Genomic DNA, 15,541 nt, shown 5'->3' on the forward strand with positions numbered 1-15,541 from the left:
AATCTATGAATTTATAAGGCAATACTCTCTGGAAAATTTCCTGCAATCTGTGTAAATATCTGAGTATAAAATGGAGATGTGTCATAGCCTAAAATACTCCTAGCTGTGTAAGTTAGGGGCCCAGAGACCCACATGAGGCTCAAACTCAGAACCCTGAGATCATGACTTGAGCAGAAATCAAGAGTCAGATGCTTAACTGACTGAGCCACCTATGCACCTCATACTATTCAATTATACTTCTTTTTTCTAGAAATGGATTTTAAATTGATACACATAAAAAGAAAATTTCAGAAAATTATCAATGTCATTAAAACATTTAATCATAAATAGATTTCCTGACCATGATCTGAGCATAGGTTTGCTGTTTTAAATTTAGTAATGTTGATATTTTATCTATATGTCTTATACCAGATTTATTAAATACTATAGCTTTGACCTATAATTATAAAACTATTACCAAAACTGTAATTTTGTCCAGTATGGGAATTCCCAGTTCACAGGTATCTTAGAGAAGAATTAGAGCCTTGATTCTCCAACTTGTCACATATTTGAATCACCTGAAGCATTTTGAAAGCATAACCAAGTAGTCAAAAGATTTATTTATTCATTAAAAATAACTCCAACACTTAGTGGTTTAGAACAACAACCCATACAATTTTATGGGTACAGAATTCATTCAAGGATTAGCTGAGTGATTCTTCTGCTACTCTTGGTTGGGCTGGGCTGAAGGGCTCAAGACAGCTTCTCTGATAAGGACGTCGAGAATCCTGGATTCAAAGGCCCCCTTTCCTTCAATACACTTAACTGACTGAGCCACCCAGGTACCCCCAAAGCTTCCTAATTCTAATGTTCCTCTAAGGTTGAGAATTACTGAATCAAAGTAAATGGCATTGGTAATTCCCAAGTCATTCCCTCTATTTGTTTGTAAATTCTTTTAAAATGCATGTCTGAAATATTCTACTTCTTATTTTTCCAAAACAACCACCCTGACAAAAATGAGCATTAACATGTGAAATGCTTCAACTTGCTGATGTTAACACACACACACACACACACACACACACACATGCTGTTAAATCTGTCTTCAGGAGACAGGTTTAAGATGATTTTTCAATGTTTATGAAAGATTTGTGTTGATTTATGCCTCCTCTGCTTCCAGGTGTCTTTTATAAATGATTTCATTCATTAGCAATTTTCTAATTAGTGAAGATGTTTACAAAAATATTAATCTGATCTGTCATTCTCCTTTTTGAATAATGTGATTAACCAAGTCCTTGTCGCCAAATTCCACAACCTTCAAGTCAATATTATATACCTTTCCAATTCCATCCCCCTCACTACTCATCAAGCACTTCTCACTCCAGCCACAATGCATTCTCCACTATCTCTTCACAAGGTTCAAATGCCTCTGTTTATTCATTTATCCAGACCTGAATATCCTCTATATTAAAGACCTATCACTGCTGCATCTAAATCAAGCATCTTCTCATTCATACTTCAAAAGCCAACTCCAATGCTCTATTACAGTACTTGTCTCATCATATTCCAATAATCTCACATGTCTCTCTTTTTTCCTACTGGAAACTCCAAAAGAAAGCAATTGAGCCATTAATGTCTGTATGTGCACTATTTACTAGAGTGCCAGATATAAAACTGGTATCCAATCAATGTTCTGCTGCCCAGAACTTTTAAAAATATGTCAAAATGTTAAATACTACTTCAGAATAACTAGGTAGCCAATGATAAAATTTAATTGGTAATTACAGTGGTAAGAACTTGACTTTGGATGTTTTAAGTATCTTTGCCAATGAGTATCTTACTATCTGTTTATCTCATTCTAGTCTTTTCTGTGTTGCCCCAAATGAGAATCCAAATAACTACAGGACTCCATGTAATTTTTTAAACAAATGTAACAATTACACTGTATGGCCAGATCTTTCACTCACGTTCCAACAGGGTTTGGAAACAATTATCACTATTCCTTGCCCCCCACACTTTAATAAGTTCTGGGCATAAGACCATATGACTGGCCCAGGGAGGCAGTCAGATGATCAACTCTTGACTGATTCTCCTTGGATTCCTTGAGTACCTAGTGATTCTCTCTCTGCTAGGCCAGGAAAATGAGCTAGAGACAAACCCTGCCCTATCCTCCAGCCATTTACCAGACAGCAGAGCTGACTTTCTCTCTAATTCTTGTCATGTAGCTCTACTCTACTTATAATCTAATTTGTCTAGCTTTCAGGTAGAATTGCTCAAATGACTTGGCACTAATTGATACAGATACTTTTCTCCATGTACTTCCCCAAGTCATGACACTTTCCCAGTCTTCATGCGCCTATAACTCTTCCTCCCTTCCTTACACAATCCATCCCCTCTTGGGACCCAGAGGTGCCTGGCCCAACCTCCTCCTCTCCAGCCCTATTCTCTGACTCCTATTCCTGTTTCCCAGTCAGTGAGCCCACTAGTTTCTTGGTCACCTTTTGTCTCTGGACCTTGGTCTTATACCCAACAGCATGTTTAGAGCCAACTAAGACCAAACCAATAACTAATCAGATTTAGGATACAAAATAAAAAACTTAATTCATTCATCAAGGCATTGCTGATTATTGGTCCTTAGGAATGTATGCCACAGGAAAATGAAAACTGCAGCAAACTGGAGAAGAATCCTGACACACACAGAAAGACAAGAAAACCATTCTGTTCTAGCCACCATGATTACTCGTTGGCTGTCTATTTTACCTGCAAGATCTTCCCAGTATCCCCTCTCTACCACTGGCTGGCTCCTAGGATTAGCTTTTTAACCATTAGAGGAACCCTACCATACCCCAGATTCCCAGACTAATAGACCCTACCTCTCTCATCTCACAAGACTATCTTAGATGAACCTCACCAGGACCTTCATAATATCCTGTAACTGTCTCTATCATAGGATTGCAAAACTGTTTTATCATTTTGTGTATGTACTCTACCACTACACACACACTTGATAGGGCAAAAAGTCTAATGTTGTGTTATCACTGCAATAGTAGAGATCCAAAAATATAATTGTCCTCATCAAATATTTCCTGAACAAATGAACATATTAATGAATTAATGCTCTGTAACCATTTTTCAATTATTTTCATTTAACTTCTCTGAAAAAGTTTTCAATTTAAAATTTCAGATATGGAATTTGAAGAACTTAGTTCTGTCCCTCAAACAAGTTCAGCAGAATAATTCCAAAACCTTTTTTTTTGCCATTTATATAACAAAAAGGGTAAAATTGATTTTAAAATTAAGATTAACATGTTGTAAAGCGTTTTGCATAGTATTTACAGGTCTTTTTAAGATTCAAGTGTATATAAAGTAAAGAAAAGCAAAAATAAACAATTATAACTAGATCAAAATAAAAAGCTTCTACATGGCACAAGAAAAAAAATCAATAAAAATAATAAACAACATACTGGGGCACCTGGATAACTCAGTCAGCTGTGCATATGACTTCAGCTCAGGTCATCATCTCACAGTTCCTGGGTTCAAGCCTGGCATCAGGATCTGTGCTGACAGCTCAGAGCCTGGAGACTGATTCAGATTCTGTGTCTCCCTCTCTCTTTCTGCTCCTCCCCATTCATGCTCTGTCTCTCTATCTCTCTCTGTCTCTGTCTCACTCTCTCTCAAAACTAAATAAACATTAAAAAAATTAAGACAACCTACTGAATGGGAGAAGACATTTACAAATGACATATCTAATAAATAAGTAGTATCCAAAATATATAAAGAACTTATACAATCAACACCAAAAAACCCCCAAATAATCCAATTTAAAAATAGATAGAATGAACATAAGGGAAGGGAAGCAAAAATAATATAAAAACAAGGAGGGGGACAAAACATAAGAGACTCTTAAATATAGAGAACAAACCGAAGGTTACTGGAGGGGTTGTGGGTGGGGGGATGGGTTCAATGGGCAAGGAGCATTAAGGAGGACACTTGTTGGGATGAGCACTGGGTATTACATGTAGAGGATGAACCACTGGATTCTACTCCTGAAATCATTACTGTACTATATGCTAATTAACTTGGATGTAAATTTAAAAAAAATAGGTAGAAAATATCAAGACTTTTCTCCAAAGAAAACATACAAATGGCCAATGCTCAACATCACTCATCATCAGGGAAATGCAAATCAAAACCACAGTGAGATGTCACCTCACACCTGTCAGAATGGCTACAATCAAAATACAAGAAACATGTTGACAAGGATGTGGAGGAAAGGAAACCCTCACAAATATTGGTGGGAATGCAAACTGCTGCAGCCACCGTGGAAAACAGTATCCAAGTTCCTTAAAAAACTAAAAACAGAATTACCATATGATCCAGTAATTGCACTACTCATTATTTACCCAAAGAACATGAAAACACTAATTTGAAAAGATATGCATACCTATGTTTATTGCAGCATAGTTTACAAGAGCCAAACTATGGAAGCAGCCCACGTAGCCATGATAGATAAATGGATAAACATGTGGTGTATATATACAGTGGAATATTACTCATCCACAAGAAAGAATGAAATGTTGTTATTTACAACAACATGGTTGGAGCTAGAGAATTTAATGCTAAGTGAAATAAGTCATACCATATGCATCTCACTCATATGTGGAATTTAAGAAGTAAAACAAGTAAACAAAGGAAAAAAGAGACAAACCAAAAAAACAGACTCAACTATAATGAACAAACTGATGGTTACCAGAGGGGAGGTGGGTGGGAGGATGGATGAAATAGGTGAGGGGATTAAGAGTATTATCATGATGAGCACTAAGTAATGTATAGAATTGTTGAATCACTATATTTTATACCTGAAACTAATATAACAGTGTACATTAACTACACTGGATTAAAAAAAGGATTCATCCCTATAGGTCTTAAGCCCTGTATGAATTATTTGATGCCCATCCGAATATGAATCATAAGAAGTCAGAATCACAGGAGTGTAACACTTGATTCTGTCACAGTTTTTGAAAGTAAATCCCTCTAGCCAGGTCAGAAAATAAATTTAAAATGTCACTGTTTCCACATTTAGGCAATTTAGTCAAAATATCCAAGCAGAAATATTATTTCTAATAATGATAATAGCTAATATTGATTAAATACTTATTAAGAAGTAGCAGTCTTCTATGTGGTTTACATGTATGAACATATTTAATCTTCATATTGGCCATAGGTGAAAGGCAGTATTATTATCTCTATTTTATAAATGAGGGGGGAAATAGAACACAGAATGAAGTAATTCTCCATAGACACACAACTAGAAAATGGCAGAGCCGAGAAATAAATCCAGGACATCTGGCTCCAGAGTCTATGATCTTAACTATGTTACTTCAGAGAACATCTTTCGTAATTAAGGAGCTTTCCAACCACCAGTAAATTAAATGAGATTAATTTCCCAAACAAAGAATAACAATAACTAATGTACTGAGTATTTACTATATGACTGGCATTGTGCCAATTGTTTCCCTTAGAATATCTCTTTTAAGGTTATAACAACTCAGTGAGGAATTTATTTTATCTCAGTTTTATAGAAGAGAACTCTAAGAATGCTTACAGACAATTAATCTCGCTGATGAAACTTAAAACCTCCGGCTCATTTCTATACAAGTTCCTAGGTCAGTGCTACCAGTTTCACAGGGACGTAAAGTAGGTCACCTTCTTCCAATCAGGATGGCCAATGACATCTAATGGCCAGTGACAATGGCTCCTAGACTCCCAAACTCAGTTTCCTTTTCTTGTAAATTAAACCTGGAACCTACTGACCCTATCTCTCTGTCCTCTCCTCTCTCCCTGTTGTCCTAGTCCCCACCTTGATCAGTCTGAACCACTAATATATATTAGTGAACAAAAAAGATATAGCTCCTCACAGACTTGTAAATTAGCAAAGAACAAAAAATATATATGTGATAAGATATGCAAAGTAATGCAGTATCCTAGGAAGAAACCAAACTCGTTTCAAAGTGGGAACACCTTCTTTTGGTATGTAAGGTGAAGTCTGAGAGACAAAAGGCAACTTGCTAGGCACAGAGGGGAAGAAGATGAGGTTTGACTCTAACAAAAAACAAAATATCAACATCTTAATATGATAGCTTATTTCTCAGTCACGTAACAATCTAAACATAAGCAATCGAAGTCTGAACTGTTGGCTTCACAGGACTAGGAACTCAGGCTTCTTTTCTCTTGCTGCTCGGCCTTATTCAACAACCAGCTTCCATCTCATTGTCTAAGATGACTATTCCAGCTCAAAAGTCTAGTTTCCAGCAAGAAACAAAGAAAGGAAAAGTGGAGGAAAAGCTCCTCACTCTTTTTGAGCATCACTTGTAAACTTCACATATCACTTCTACCCACGTCCTAATTGTCTAGTCATAAGACCATGACCAGCTACAAGGAATTCTGGGAAATAAAGTATTTATCTGCACAGCTATGCTTTATACTTTATACTAAATAAAACTCTAGTATTCTATTAATAAAGGAAGAAGCAGAAAGGGACAATCAACAGAATATGGGAAGTCCTTGACAAAAGAAAGAATGTACTGAATCCTTACTGAATGTAAGTAGTGAATGTACTGAATTTCTTACTGAGCTAAGAAAAGTCCAATAAAAGATAAATCATATGTGTGATGAGACTAGAACTGGCAGAGACACACAATGAAAAAAAAGTCTCATGGAAGTGATCCCAGTTCTCAACTTCAATTCTAGGTTCTCTGGCTTGAAATTTCAATTATCTTCTGGAACTGAAGTCCACCCCTGAATCCTTATCCCAAAGCAGTTATCTTCATGAAAAATGTCTTGCCCAACACCATTCTGTCAACTAAGCTTCATTTTATCAATAAATCATCAGTTATAATCCAGTTGTTCAACTGATATCTCTGGTCATTACTCTCTTTACCTGGCCCTCCAAAGGAGCGTAATCCACCTTATTGAGAAAGTTTTCGAAGAAACTATGATCTGGGAAAAATCCCAAAGGTTATTATCCACATATTACTTCGTGTGAGTTACCTTGGTTCAGCTATCTATAATTCAGAGCATGTAGAGATGCAGATAATTTTGTTACCAAGCACACTTTAACACCTCATTATGTGATATCAAGAATCTCAATAAAGCTGTTTAAAAACAAAAGACACTATAGAGTATTCTATCTTTAGGCTCCTGCCTCTTTCCTAAAGACATGTTCTAGTTGCTTCTAAATGTGTGCAGCTAGAACTGAATGACTCTAAGGAAACAGAATAATTACCAAAGACCCATCACATAATCCAGACTGAAAGAATCAGAAATGACATTCAGGTTTGACTTAATATTTCGAAGAAGAAAATTATCATAATTCCTCAACAGAGAAATAATCAGTGGTAAATTTTTGAGATCTTTACTGAGCATACCTTTTTTTCAACATAAGTAAAATTACACCTCAGATAGGTTTTTGTGCCCAGATATTTAGAAGCATTTTTAAAAGATTTTAAAAAATCTCTGGGGTGCCTGGGTGGCTCAGTTAAGTGGCCAACTTTGGCTCAGATCATGAGCTCGTGGTTCACAAGTTTGAGCTTTGCCTCAGACTCTGTGCTGACACCTCAGAGCCTGGAGCCTGCTTCGAATTCTGTCTTCCTCTCTCTCTGCTCCTCCCCCACTTGTGCTGTCTCTCTCTCAAAACAACTAACCTTAAAAAAAAGTTTTAATAAATAAAATATTTTTAAAAAGTCTTTGAAGTCTACATAATATTAATATCTTTTTCATACCATAATTTAATAATCTGTTTCCTGATTATTGGATATTGGTACAGTTTTGATGATTTTATTGAAATTCATACTCTAATAATCAATTATCTTTGGATGTAAATTTTCATAAATGTTTCTGATTGTTTTCTTTTCTGGATTTGTTCTCTAAATATGTGATAAATTTCACTTTTAAAGCTTTTATCAGTTTATACCCATATGAGCTATATATAAAAGTGAATTTCTCACTATGACTTCATCACTATTTTTAAAATAGTTTCTCATTAAATGTGTAAAAAATAATATCCCATGGTCTTAATTTGTATTGGTAGTGAAGTTAGACTTTTGGAGATTTTCATATATTTAAGAGATACATGCATATTTGGTCTAGAAGTTGTAGATTTGGTGTCCATCAATTTGGCTAGACCTCAAGGGGTTGGGGTTTCTATTGTTTTGAGAGCTCTCTATGTTATCAGACTTTGTTGCAAATATTCCAAACTTTAGAATTTCCATTTTAATTGCATTTATACTGTTCGTTATGTTAAGAAATTGTTAACTACTCTGTGGTCAAGTCTATGAACTTTCACCTTTGTGATTTCTTCTACTTCCTTTAGCAAATCTGTTTTCATCTGGACATAAGTATTCACTCATACTCCCTCTAGAGTTTGTAATTATTTTCTTTTTAAACATTTAATTCTTTGATATATCTTCAATTTAACTTTGGTAAAAGTGGAACCTGATTTTTATCATAAATTCAATTTTTAATTTTCCATTAGCTAACATTAAAATTTTAAACATACATGAACAGTGAAAAAATAATTGCTTCAAAATCATGAAACTATATAAAATGGAATTTGAAAAATGATGGCATAAGCCAGGGCAGGGCAAATAGCTTAAAAATTTCTCAAAGAGGCTTGGCCTTTATCTCATAGAAAGTAAACCATTGGCTTGGACTGGGCTTTTAGGTTTGTTTTTGTTTTTGTTTTTGCTTTTAATCCAGACATTCCCCCAAGGAAATCACAAACCGTAGAACAGTTTTATTTGAAAACAACATATTCTATTATTTTGAACCATTTTAGGATGTAGGAATTTGAACTATATTACAATAGTGTTTCAATTGTGTGGTTCATTTAGTGTATAAAGAACAGTGCCTGTTTTTCAAACGGTCTATCCTAGTGGCTTGGCAAGCTAAAGCTGACCTTTTTTTTGAGATTCCTACTGGGCATGATTTTACAGCAACAAAAATCAAGGAATAAAAATCACAGAGAAATCAACTTTTCTATCCTCACAACCCATAGGAATTATACATATTGCAAAAAATGAATGCTTAAAATACGTTTAGGAAAGTAATCACATAAGTAACTATTAACCCCAAAAGAAAGAAAACTATCAATAAAGGGGAGTACTGTCTTATTTTTTTAAGCTGTGTTATTTTATAACAGCCTCAAAATTCCAGTTTTATCTTTAGTGAAGTGAAAGAACAGCTAGTCTGAGATGGAGTTCCTTAGAAGCAGAGCCTGAAAAGGAGATTCCTATAATAATAACTTACTGAAGGAGGTCAGGAGAAGGGGCTAAGGGAAGCAGAGTAGGGCAGGAGAGGAAAGCTAAGCTAGGAGGTGCTCTCAGCTGGAGATGAGCTTCAGCCTGATCCCAGAGAGATCTCAGGAGCATGAATAACATGATAGAGCTTCTGTGACAGGGAGCCAATCCTATTCCTCTAACACAGTCTCCACTAGGTGGCAGCTGTGAGCCTTAAAGCTCTCACCCAAGTGAGTAGTAGCCACAAAACTGATAATTTACTACAGCACCCCACTGCGGCTACCACACTCACCAAGCTCTCTTTTGGTGAGAGTGAGAAAGTACTCACTCTTTCTAGAACGTCCTCACTACCCAAACTCCAAAGCTACCTGCGAAGTGAAGTCTTTTCCAACCTCCCACCCAGATACCTAAACCACTGCTCTTTTGTGCGTATGTTCTCACTGTTCTCTTTCTTCTACTGTAGTTATTGATCACATCATATTGTAACAATTGGTTTACATATCTTTTTCTCTCCTCTCGGGAACTCCTCAAAGAAAGCAACTGTGACATTAATTTCTCTATGCCCCGATGTGTTGCAGAGTGCCAAATACATAACTGGTGTTCAATAAATGTTGATAATCCAAAGCTTCTAAAAATATAAACAAAGGATAAATTGTAATGCTGCAGAATGGGTATCCAGTAATCAAATTTAGGCCAGAGTCAATACACCAGGACTTGCCTTTGGATTCCTAAGTATCTGCATGTCAGTAGTAGTCAAACTTCAATATTTACTCTTAGTCATTTTCCTGTCATTAGATTGAGAACTCATCTAATGGATGAGTAGGATATCCAACCATCTCCTTGAACTAATGAACCACCCATACTATCTATCCAAGATCTCTCATAGACAAGCCAGCAAGTATTAAAAATACTTACTGCTACTGCATACCTGGTGGCTCAATTCCCTATTCTCTTCATCTAAAAATTTCATGAGAAAATCAAGATGCCTATTTACTATATACCTTACTACACAGAAGTTAGCAATAAACCATCTCAAAACTCAGTAGCTTAAAACAAAAATCATTCATTCTCATTATCAGGTATTGAACTGCAGGTCAGCTAATTCAGCTGTGGTTTGGCTGGAGCCTTTGCTTCAAGCTGCTAGTCTAGCTTGTCTCAGCTCCTCATTGTAGGTTGGGCTCATTGCTTCCCCACCTGTGTCCCTCCTCATTTACCTTGCAGATTCCAAGGGGAAAACGCTTAGAAGTGTGATGAGATCTGCAAATTAGTACAGTGTCCTAGAGAAAAATACTCTGCTAGTATGAGGAATCAGAGACTCTTTCCTAAGGAATTGGCATTTAAATTGAGACCTGACAGGACAGTAGCCCTTAGCAAGACTAACAAGTAAGAGATATCTGATATGGGAATATTTGGCTTATTTGCTTAAACAAAGGCCAGAATAAAACACTTCCTGAATTAAAATTAAAACTCATGTCTCAGTCATGTAAAAGTTTGAGTAAAACTGCTCAAGGCAATTATGAAGGCTACACGTGCCAGGAATTTAGGCTTCTTCAGTCATCCTCCACATGCAGCTTCCATTCCCAAAGCAAACATGGCTGTTTCAGTTGTGTCCACATCCACAAGCAGCCCCCAAAATGGTAAATGCTGTGTATCAGAGCTGATATCCTATGCGCCAGAGTCCAGCTCCAGCCGGTCCAGGGGTCCCTGAAGGATGGACGGTGTCAGCAAGAGAGAGTGAGAGAGCCCTGAGATTGTTTCTGATCACCAGGCAGACATCTCTGTTCTGTCGGTTTTTGTGTCTTTATTTATAGGTCAAATGATAACATGACATCAGAAAATAGAATTTTTACAATGGATAACTCTTTGTGATAAGATGCTTTGGAAAGTGTACAGAAACAGGTTTTACAGAAGTATTCTTGCAGAACTACCCCAATCATAGTGAGGTTGAGTAAATCTTACAACTAAGAAAATAACAGGGTGTTCTTAGTGATAAACAGGATAACATACACATTTGTTTTAAGTCAATAACGCTAAGATTAAGTCATAGGTTAAGTTGTATATAGATACAACTATCTATATAGTTGGAGGCAAGGGGTCATTCTGTCTGGCTCACAAGAGGAAGAATGTATTTGAGGTGGTTAATAACTTTTTGATTTGATGCTGAATGCGTAAACACCTCGGGGGCCCTAAATATGTAAGCCTTTGTATTTGGGTTTATGTTTTAACTACTCTTATCCATCCTCATCACAGCTGCCAGTGAAAGGGAAGGTGTTTGTGGAATGTAGGCCTTAGGGAAGGGACTGCAATACATCACCAGTTAGCAAAGGTATATGTAGTAACTTATGTTCTGCCCTTATCTGTTCCTTCTCTCTAAATTAGACTCTTTGTCTCTGGGCCAGACTTAACTTGTCCAGTTATATTCCTTATGGCACCGGAGAGCCAACCATACCTTTAAAAAGTTTAGCTCACTTTCAATACATAGAATAGCCTCTTCGAGTGCATTTACCTTTGTGTCTAGTTTTTTGTCTATGATTTCTTGAATAGCTAGGACATGAGAAACACTTTTGGTTAGTTGATTTACATGTTGAGCTGTATGAACCTCTTGGACTAACACAACGGTAGAAACACAATTGTACACATAAAGGTCAATCTCTTATGAGTAAGTGTCATTAGTGCTGTTTATAGCTCAAGGGAAGTATCAAGGAAAACAGGACTTGCCAGAGACATGATATCTGTTCCCATAATCACAAAAGAAAAAGTTCCCACAATAAGTTCCTTCACAAGGTGCAATCATTATACCGGGGCCAGAATAAGGGGACAAGTCACTCTCGATACCAATCAACAAGGTGCTTCAGGGATCAGTGCTCAAGCAGAAACAATTGAGTGGGGGTAGATATCAGTCATCATCTGATGGCGGGAGTCCTTGAAAACTTGCCTTAACATCACAAGGAGTATTCTGAATTAGTGAGTTCAGAATGGCTCCCAACACCTATGTGCAGGGGATCCTCTGTCATTGTTTCATGTTGTTCAATATTAACTTTCTGCTTCAACCACACAGACTTCATGCAGAACCTGCTGTATATTTCTTCTCCTTCCAATATTTATTATTTATGATGTCATAATGCGAAAAGGGGGTATATTCAGGAAGTACAGCTCTCTTAGAATATAAACATATTCCCAAATTCTAGGTTTTATCTATCATTTAAAAATCTTGGGGATTTCAAATGGCTGCTTGCACCATGTATATATCTCTAGCCCAACTGATGGTAGTAGATAGACTTAAAATAATACTCTTAGGCAATCTTGTTGCCATTATATTTGTTTATTGTCTTCACTGCATTCATCACTATTTGAAATTATTGTTTATCCATTTGTTTATCCATTTGCCATGAGAATTCTAGTAAGCGCCGTGAAGCGTAAATTTTTTTTACCTTGTTTATCACTGTGTCAAACACCCTAGATTGTGTCAGACATAAATGTGCATTTAACAATTCTATTGTTCAATAAATGGATGATAAATGAATGAATGGTATCCAGGGGCTTATCCATATGGAGTATGACTGCTAAGAAAAAGAGTTATGAACTGGAAAGGGGTTCCAAAATTATCTAATTTGTATATTTGAATTATACAAAGTAGATTCACCGAAATTCAGAGCAACTGACTCAAAATTATAAAGAGAAGAAATAAATCAATTACTCACTATATCTCATATTCAATTACTTAAAATCAAGGTTGATTAAAGAAAGTTTCATCTCTACCCTTGTATCTCTGTCCTAAATAAATGTACTTGACAAACTCCTAGCTATAAAATTAATAAGTCATGGGGATAGAATGCACAGCATAGGGACTATAGCTAATATTGTTATTGTATTTTTGAAAGTTGCTAAGAGAGTACATCTTGAAAGTTTTCATAAAAAGAGAAAAATATGTAACTATATATATTGATAGATGTTAACTAGACTTATTGTGTTGATCATTTCACAATATATACAAATGAGATGTGATCATATTATACACCTAAAGTGAATATAATGTTATATGCGATTACATCTAAATTTTTTAAATAATAAAGGTACCTGTACCTAACTAACTCAGAACTTGAATTGGGTGACTCAGAGGAAACAAGAAAAAATTACCCCCCAATAAAACAAAAATCAAAAGCAAAACTAAACTAAACTAACCACCTCTTCAAGGTAATTCATGATGGAAACTCAGCAATAACACTCAGGTTTGGGGGAAAAATAACAGAAACATGTATTCTTATCTTTGCTGCTTCAAACCTTCAAACCTCAAAACATTTATAACTTCTAAAACCCAAATAAATTTAGCTGCCTTCCCTCATGTGACAAAACTCTCACATGACTGTCTCATTTTATTAATATATTTTCATTTTTGTCAAAAATTATTCCATAACCTTCTTTATAAATTCACCAAATAGTTCAATTTGAAATTACTAAAGAAATATTGGCTCACATTAGAAAATTTAGGAAAAAAGTAAACTGTAAAGAAGAAAATTAACATAATCCATAACCACTCAAAAGAGCTAGCTGCTATTAACCTTTAACCACATTTACCTCTAGCTCTTTTACATAATTTTACATAATTAGAAGCATACTTTATACAGAATTATATAAGATTTCTCCCATATCTTTGAATTATTTTTATGATTTCAAAGATCACCTCATCACAGTGGTTTAATTTATTAAATCACTCTACTTCCTGGTTGTTGAACAATGATGTTGTTTTGATGATTTTATATATAAATAGTACTGCAATAATCACACTTGGATATAGATTTTGTCCATATTCCTATAATTTCCTTCAGGGAAGATAAATTATAAGGTTAAAGATGTCAATTGATAAATATCTTTTCTTTGATATCTTATAAATTTGTCATTTGTGCCAATATAATGTTATGAGTATTTCACAGGAAGCCCATTAGCATATTATTTTTCTTCAACTGCTTTTCAATCTGATTATTCAAAATATAATTTCATTGTTTTAATTTGTGCTTCTTACATTCATATAAAAGTTGGGCTTTTTGTACGTGTTTAACATATTCATAAGGCACTTTTTTAATAAGTGGTACACATAAAGCCTATTCTTTAGTTAGATTTTAGAGGTTCTTCTTACTGCTTTGGCAAACCTTTTTAATTTTAAAATAAAATATAGATACAATAAAGAACCTACATAAAATAAAGGTAGAGTTTAACAGTTATCACAGGGCAAATACTCATGTAACCATGACCCAAGTCAAGAAATAAAATTTTGATATTAATTAGCTTGATTATGGTAATCATCTCACAATGTATACATATATCAAAATGTCACACTGTATACCTTAGATACATACAATTTTTATTTGCTAGTCATATCTCAATAAAGCTGAGGGGTGGGAAAAAATATAACTTTGTGAGTTATTCAAAAGCTCCTACATATAATCTATCACAATCATAATCCTGTTCTCCCAGAAAACAACCAAAATCCCACGTGTGCCCAGTGTCCAACTCCACCATGTCTAAAAGACACTTCCTACTCTATGGTTAAAGATTGAACAATTATATGAAAGGTTCTACAATTCTAGGAGATGTTGAGGTACCAGCCAGTGTAGAAAGATCATATCAAGTGCCCTGGCTCTTCAGTTGAGGCTACAGAAGGGTCACCACTTAGGTATCAAGAGTATTCCTTGAAGTAAGATTCACATGAAAAGGCTAAATCAAAAATTAAAATATACCTCCCACCCTAACAAGATAAAAATACTAAGCCTTATAAGACCCATAGTAAGTCAAAATTTAACACACCATCAGAACAAAAATAAATACCTTTTAAAAGAGAATACATAGTATACAATCAAGTATTACTAGATATACAGAAAAAGGGAGAAATATAATGCTTAACAAAGAGAAGAAACCGTCAAAAGAAACAGACACAAATATGACCCCAGTGTAGAAATTAGTAACAAAGAAAATTAAAGCATCTATCAGAAATATGTTCTAAAACATAAAAAAATATATAGTCATACTTAAAGAATAGATGAATATTCATTTTGAGCAGAGGGAAGAAATTTGTATTTTAAGAAAGAAGCAAATGAAAATTCCACAATGGGATGTATAATACATGAAATGAAAACTTTATTGGATGGGTTTAATGGAAGAATTGAACACAGTGTGGAAAAGGAACAGTGAACCTAAAGATAGATCAGTAAGAAATATCCAATCTTAAAAACAGATAGAAAAAAGATGTAGAAAAACAAAATGAACAGAGT

This window comes from Hyaena hyaena, unplaced genomic scaffold (assembly GCF_003009895.1).
Source record: "Hyaena hyaena isolate Hyena2069 unplaced genomic scaffold, ASM300989v1 scaffold_1430, whole genome shotgun sequence".
Lineage (NCBI taxonomy): Eukaryota > Metazoa > Chordata > Mammalia > Carnivora > Hyaenidae > Hyaena > Hyaena hyaena.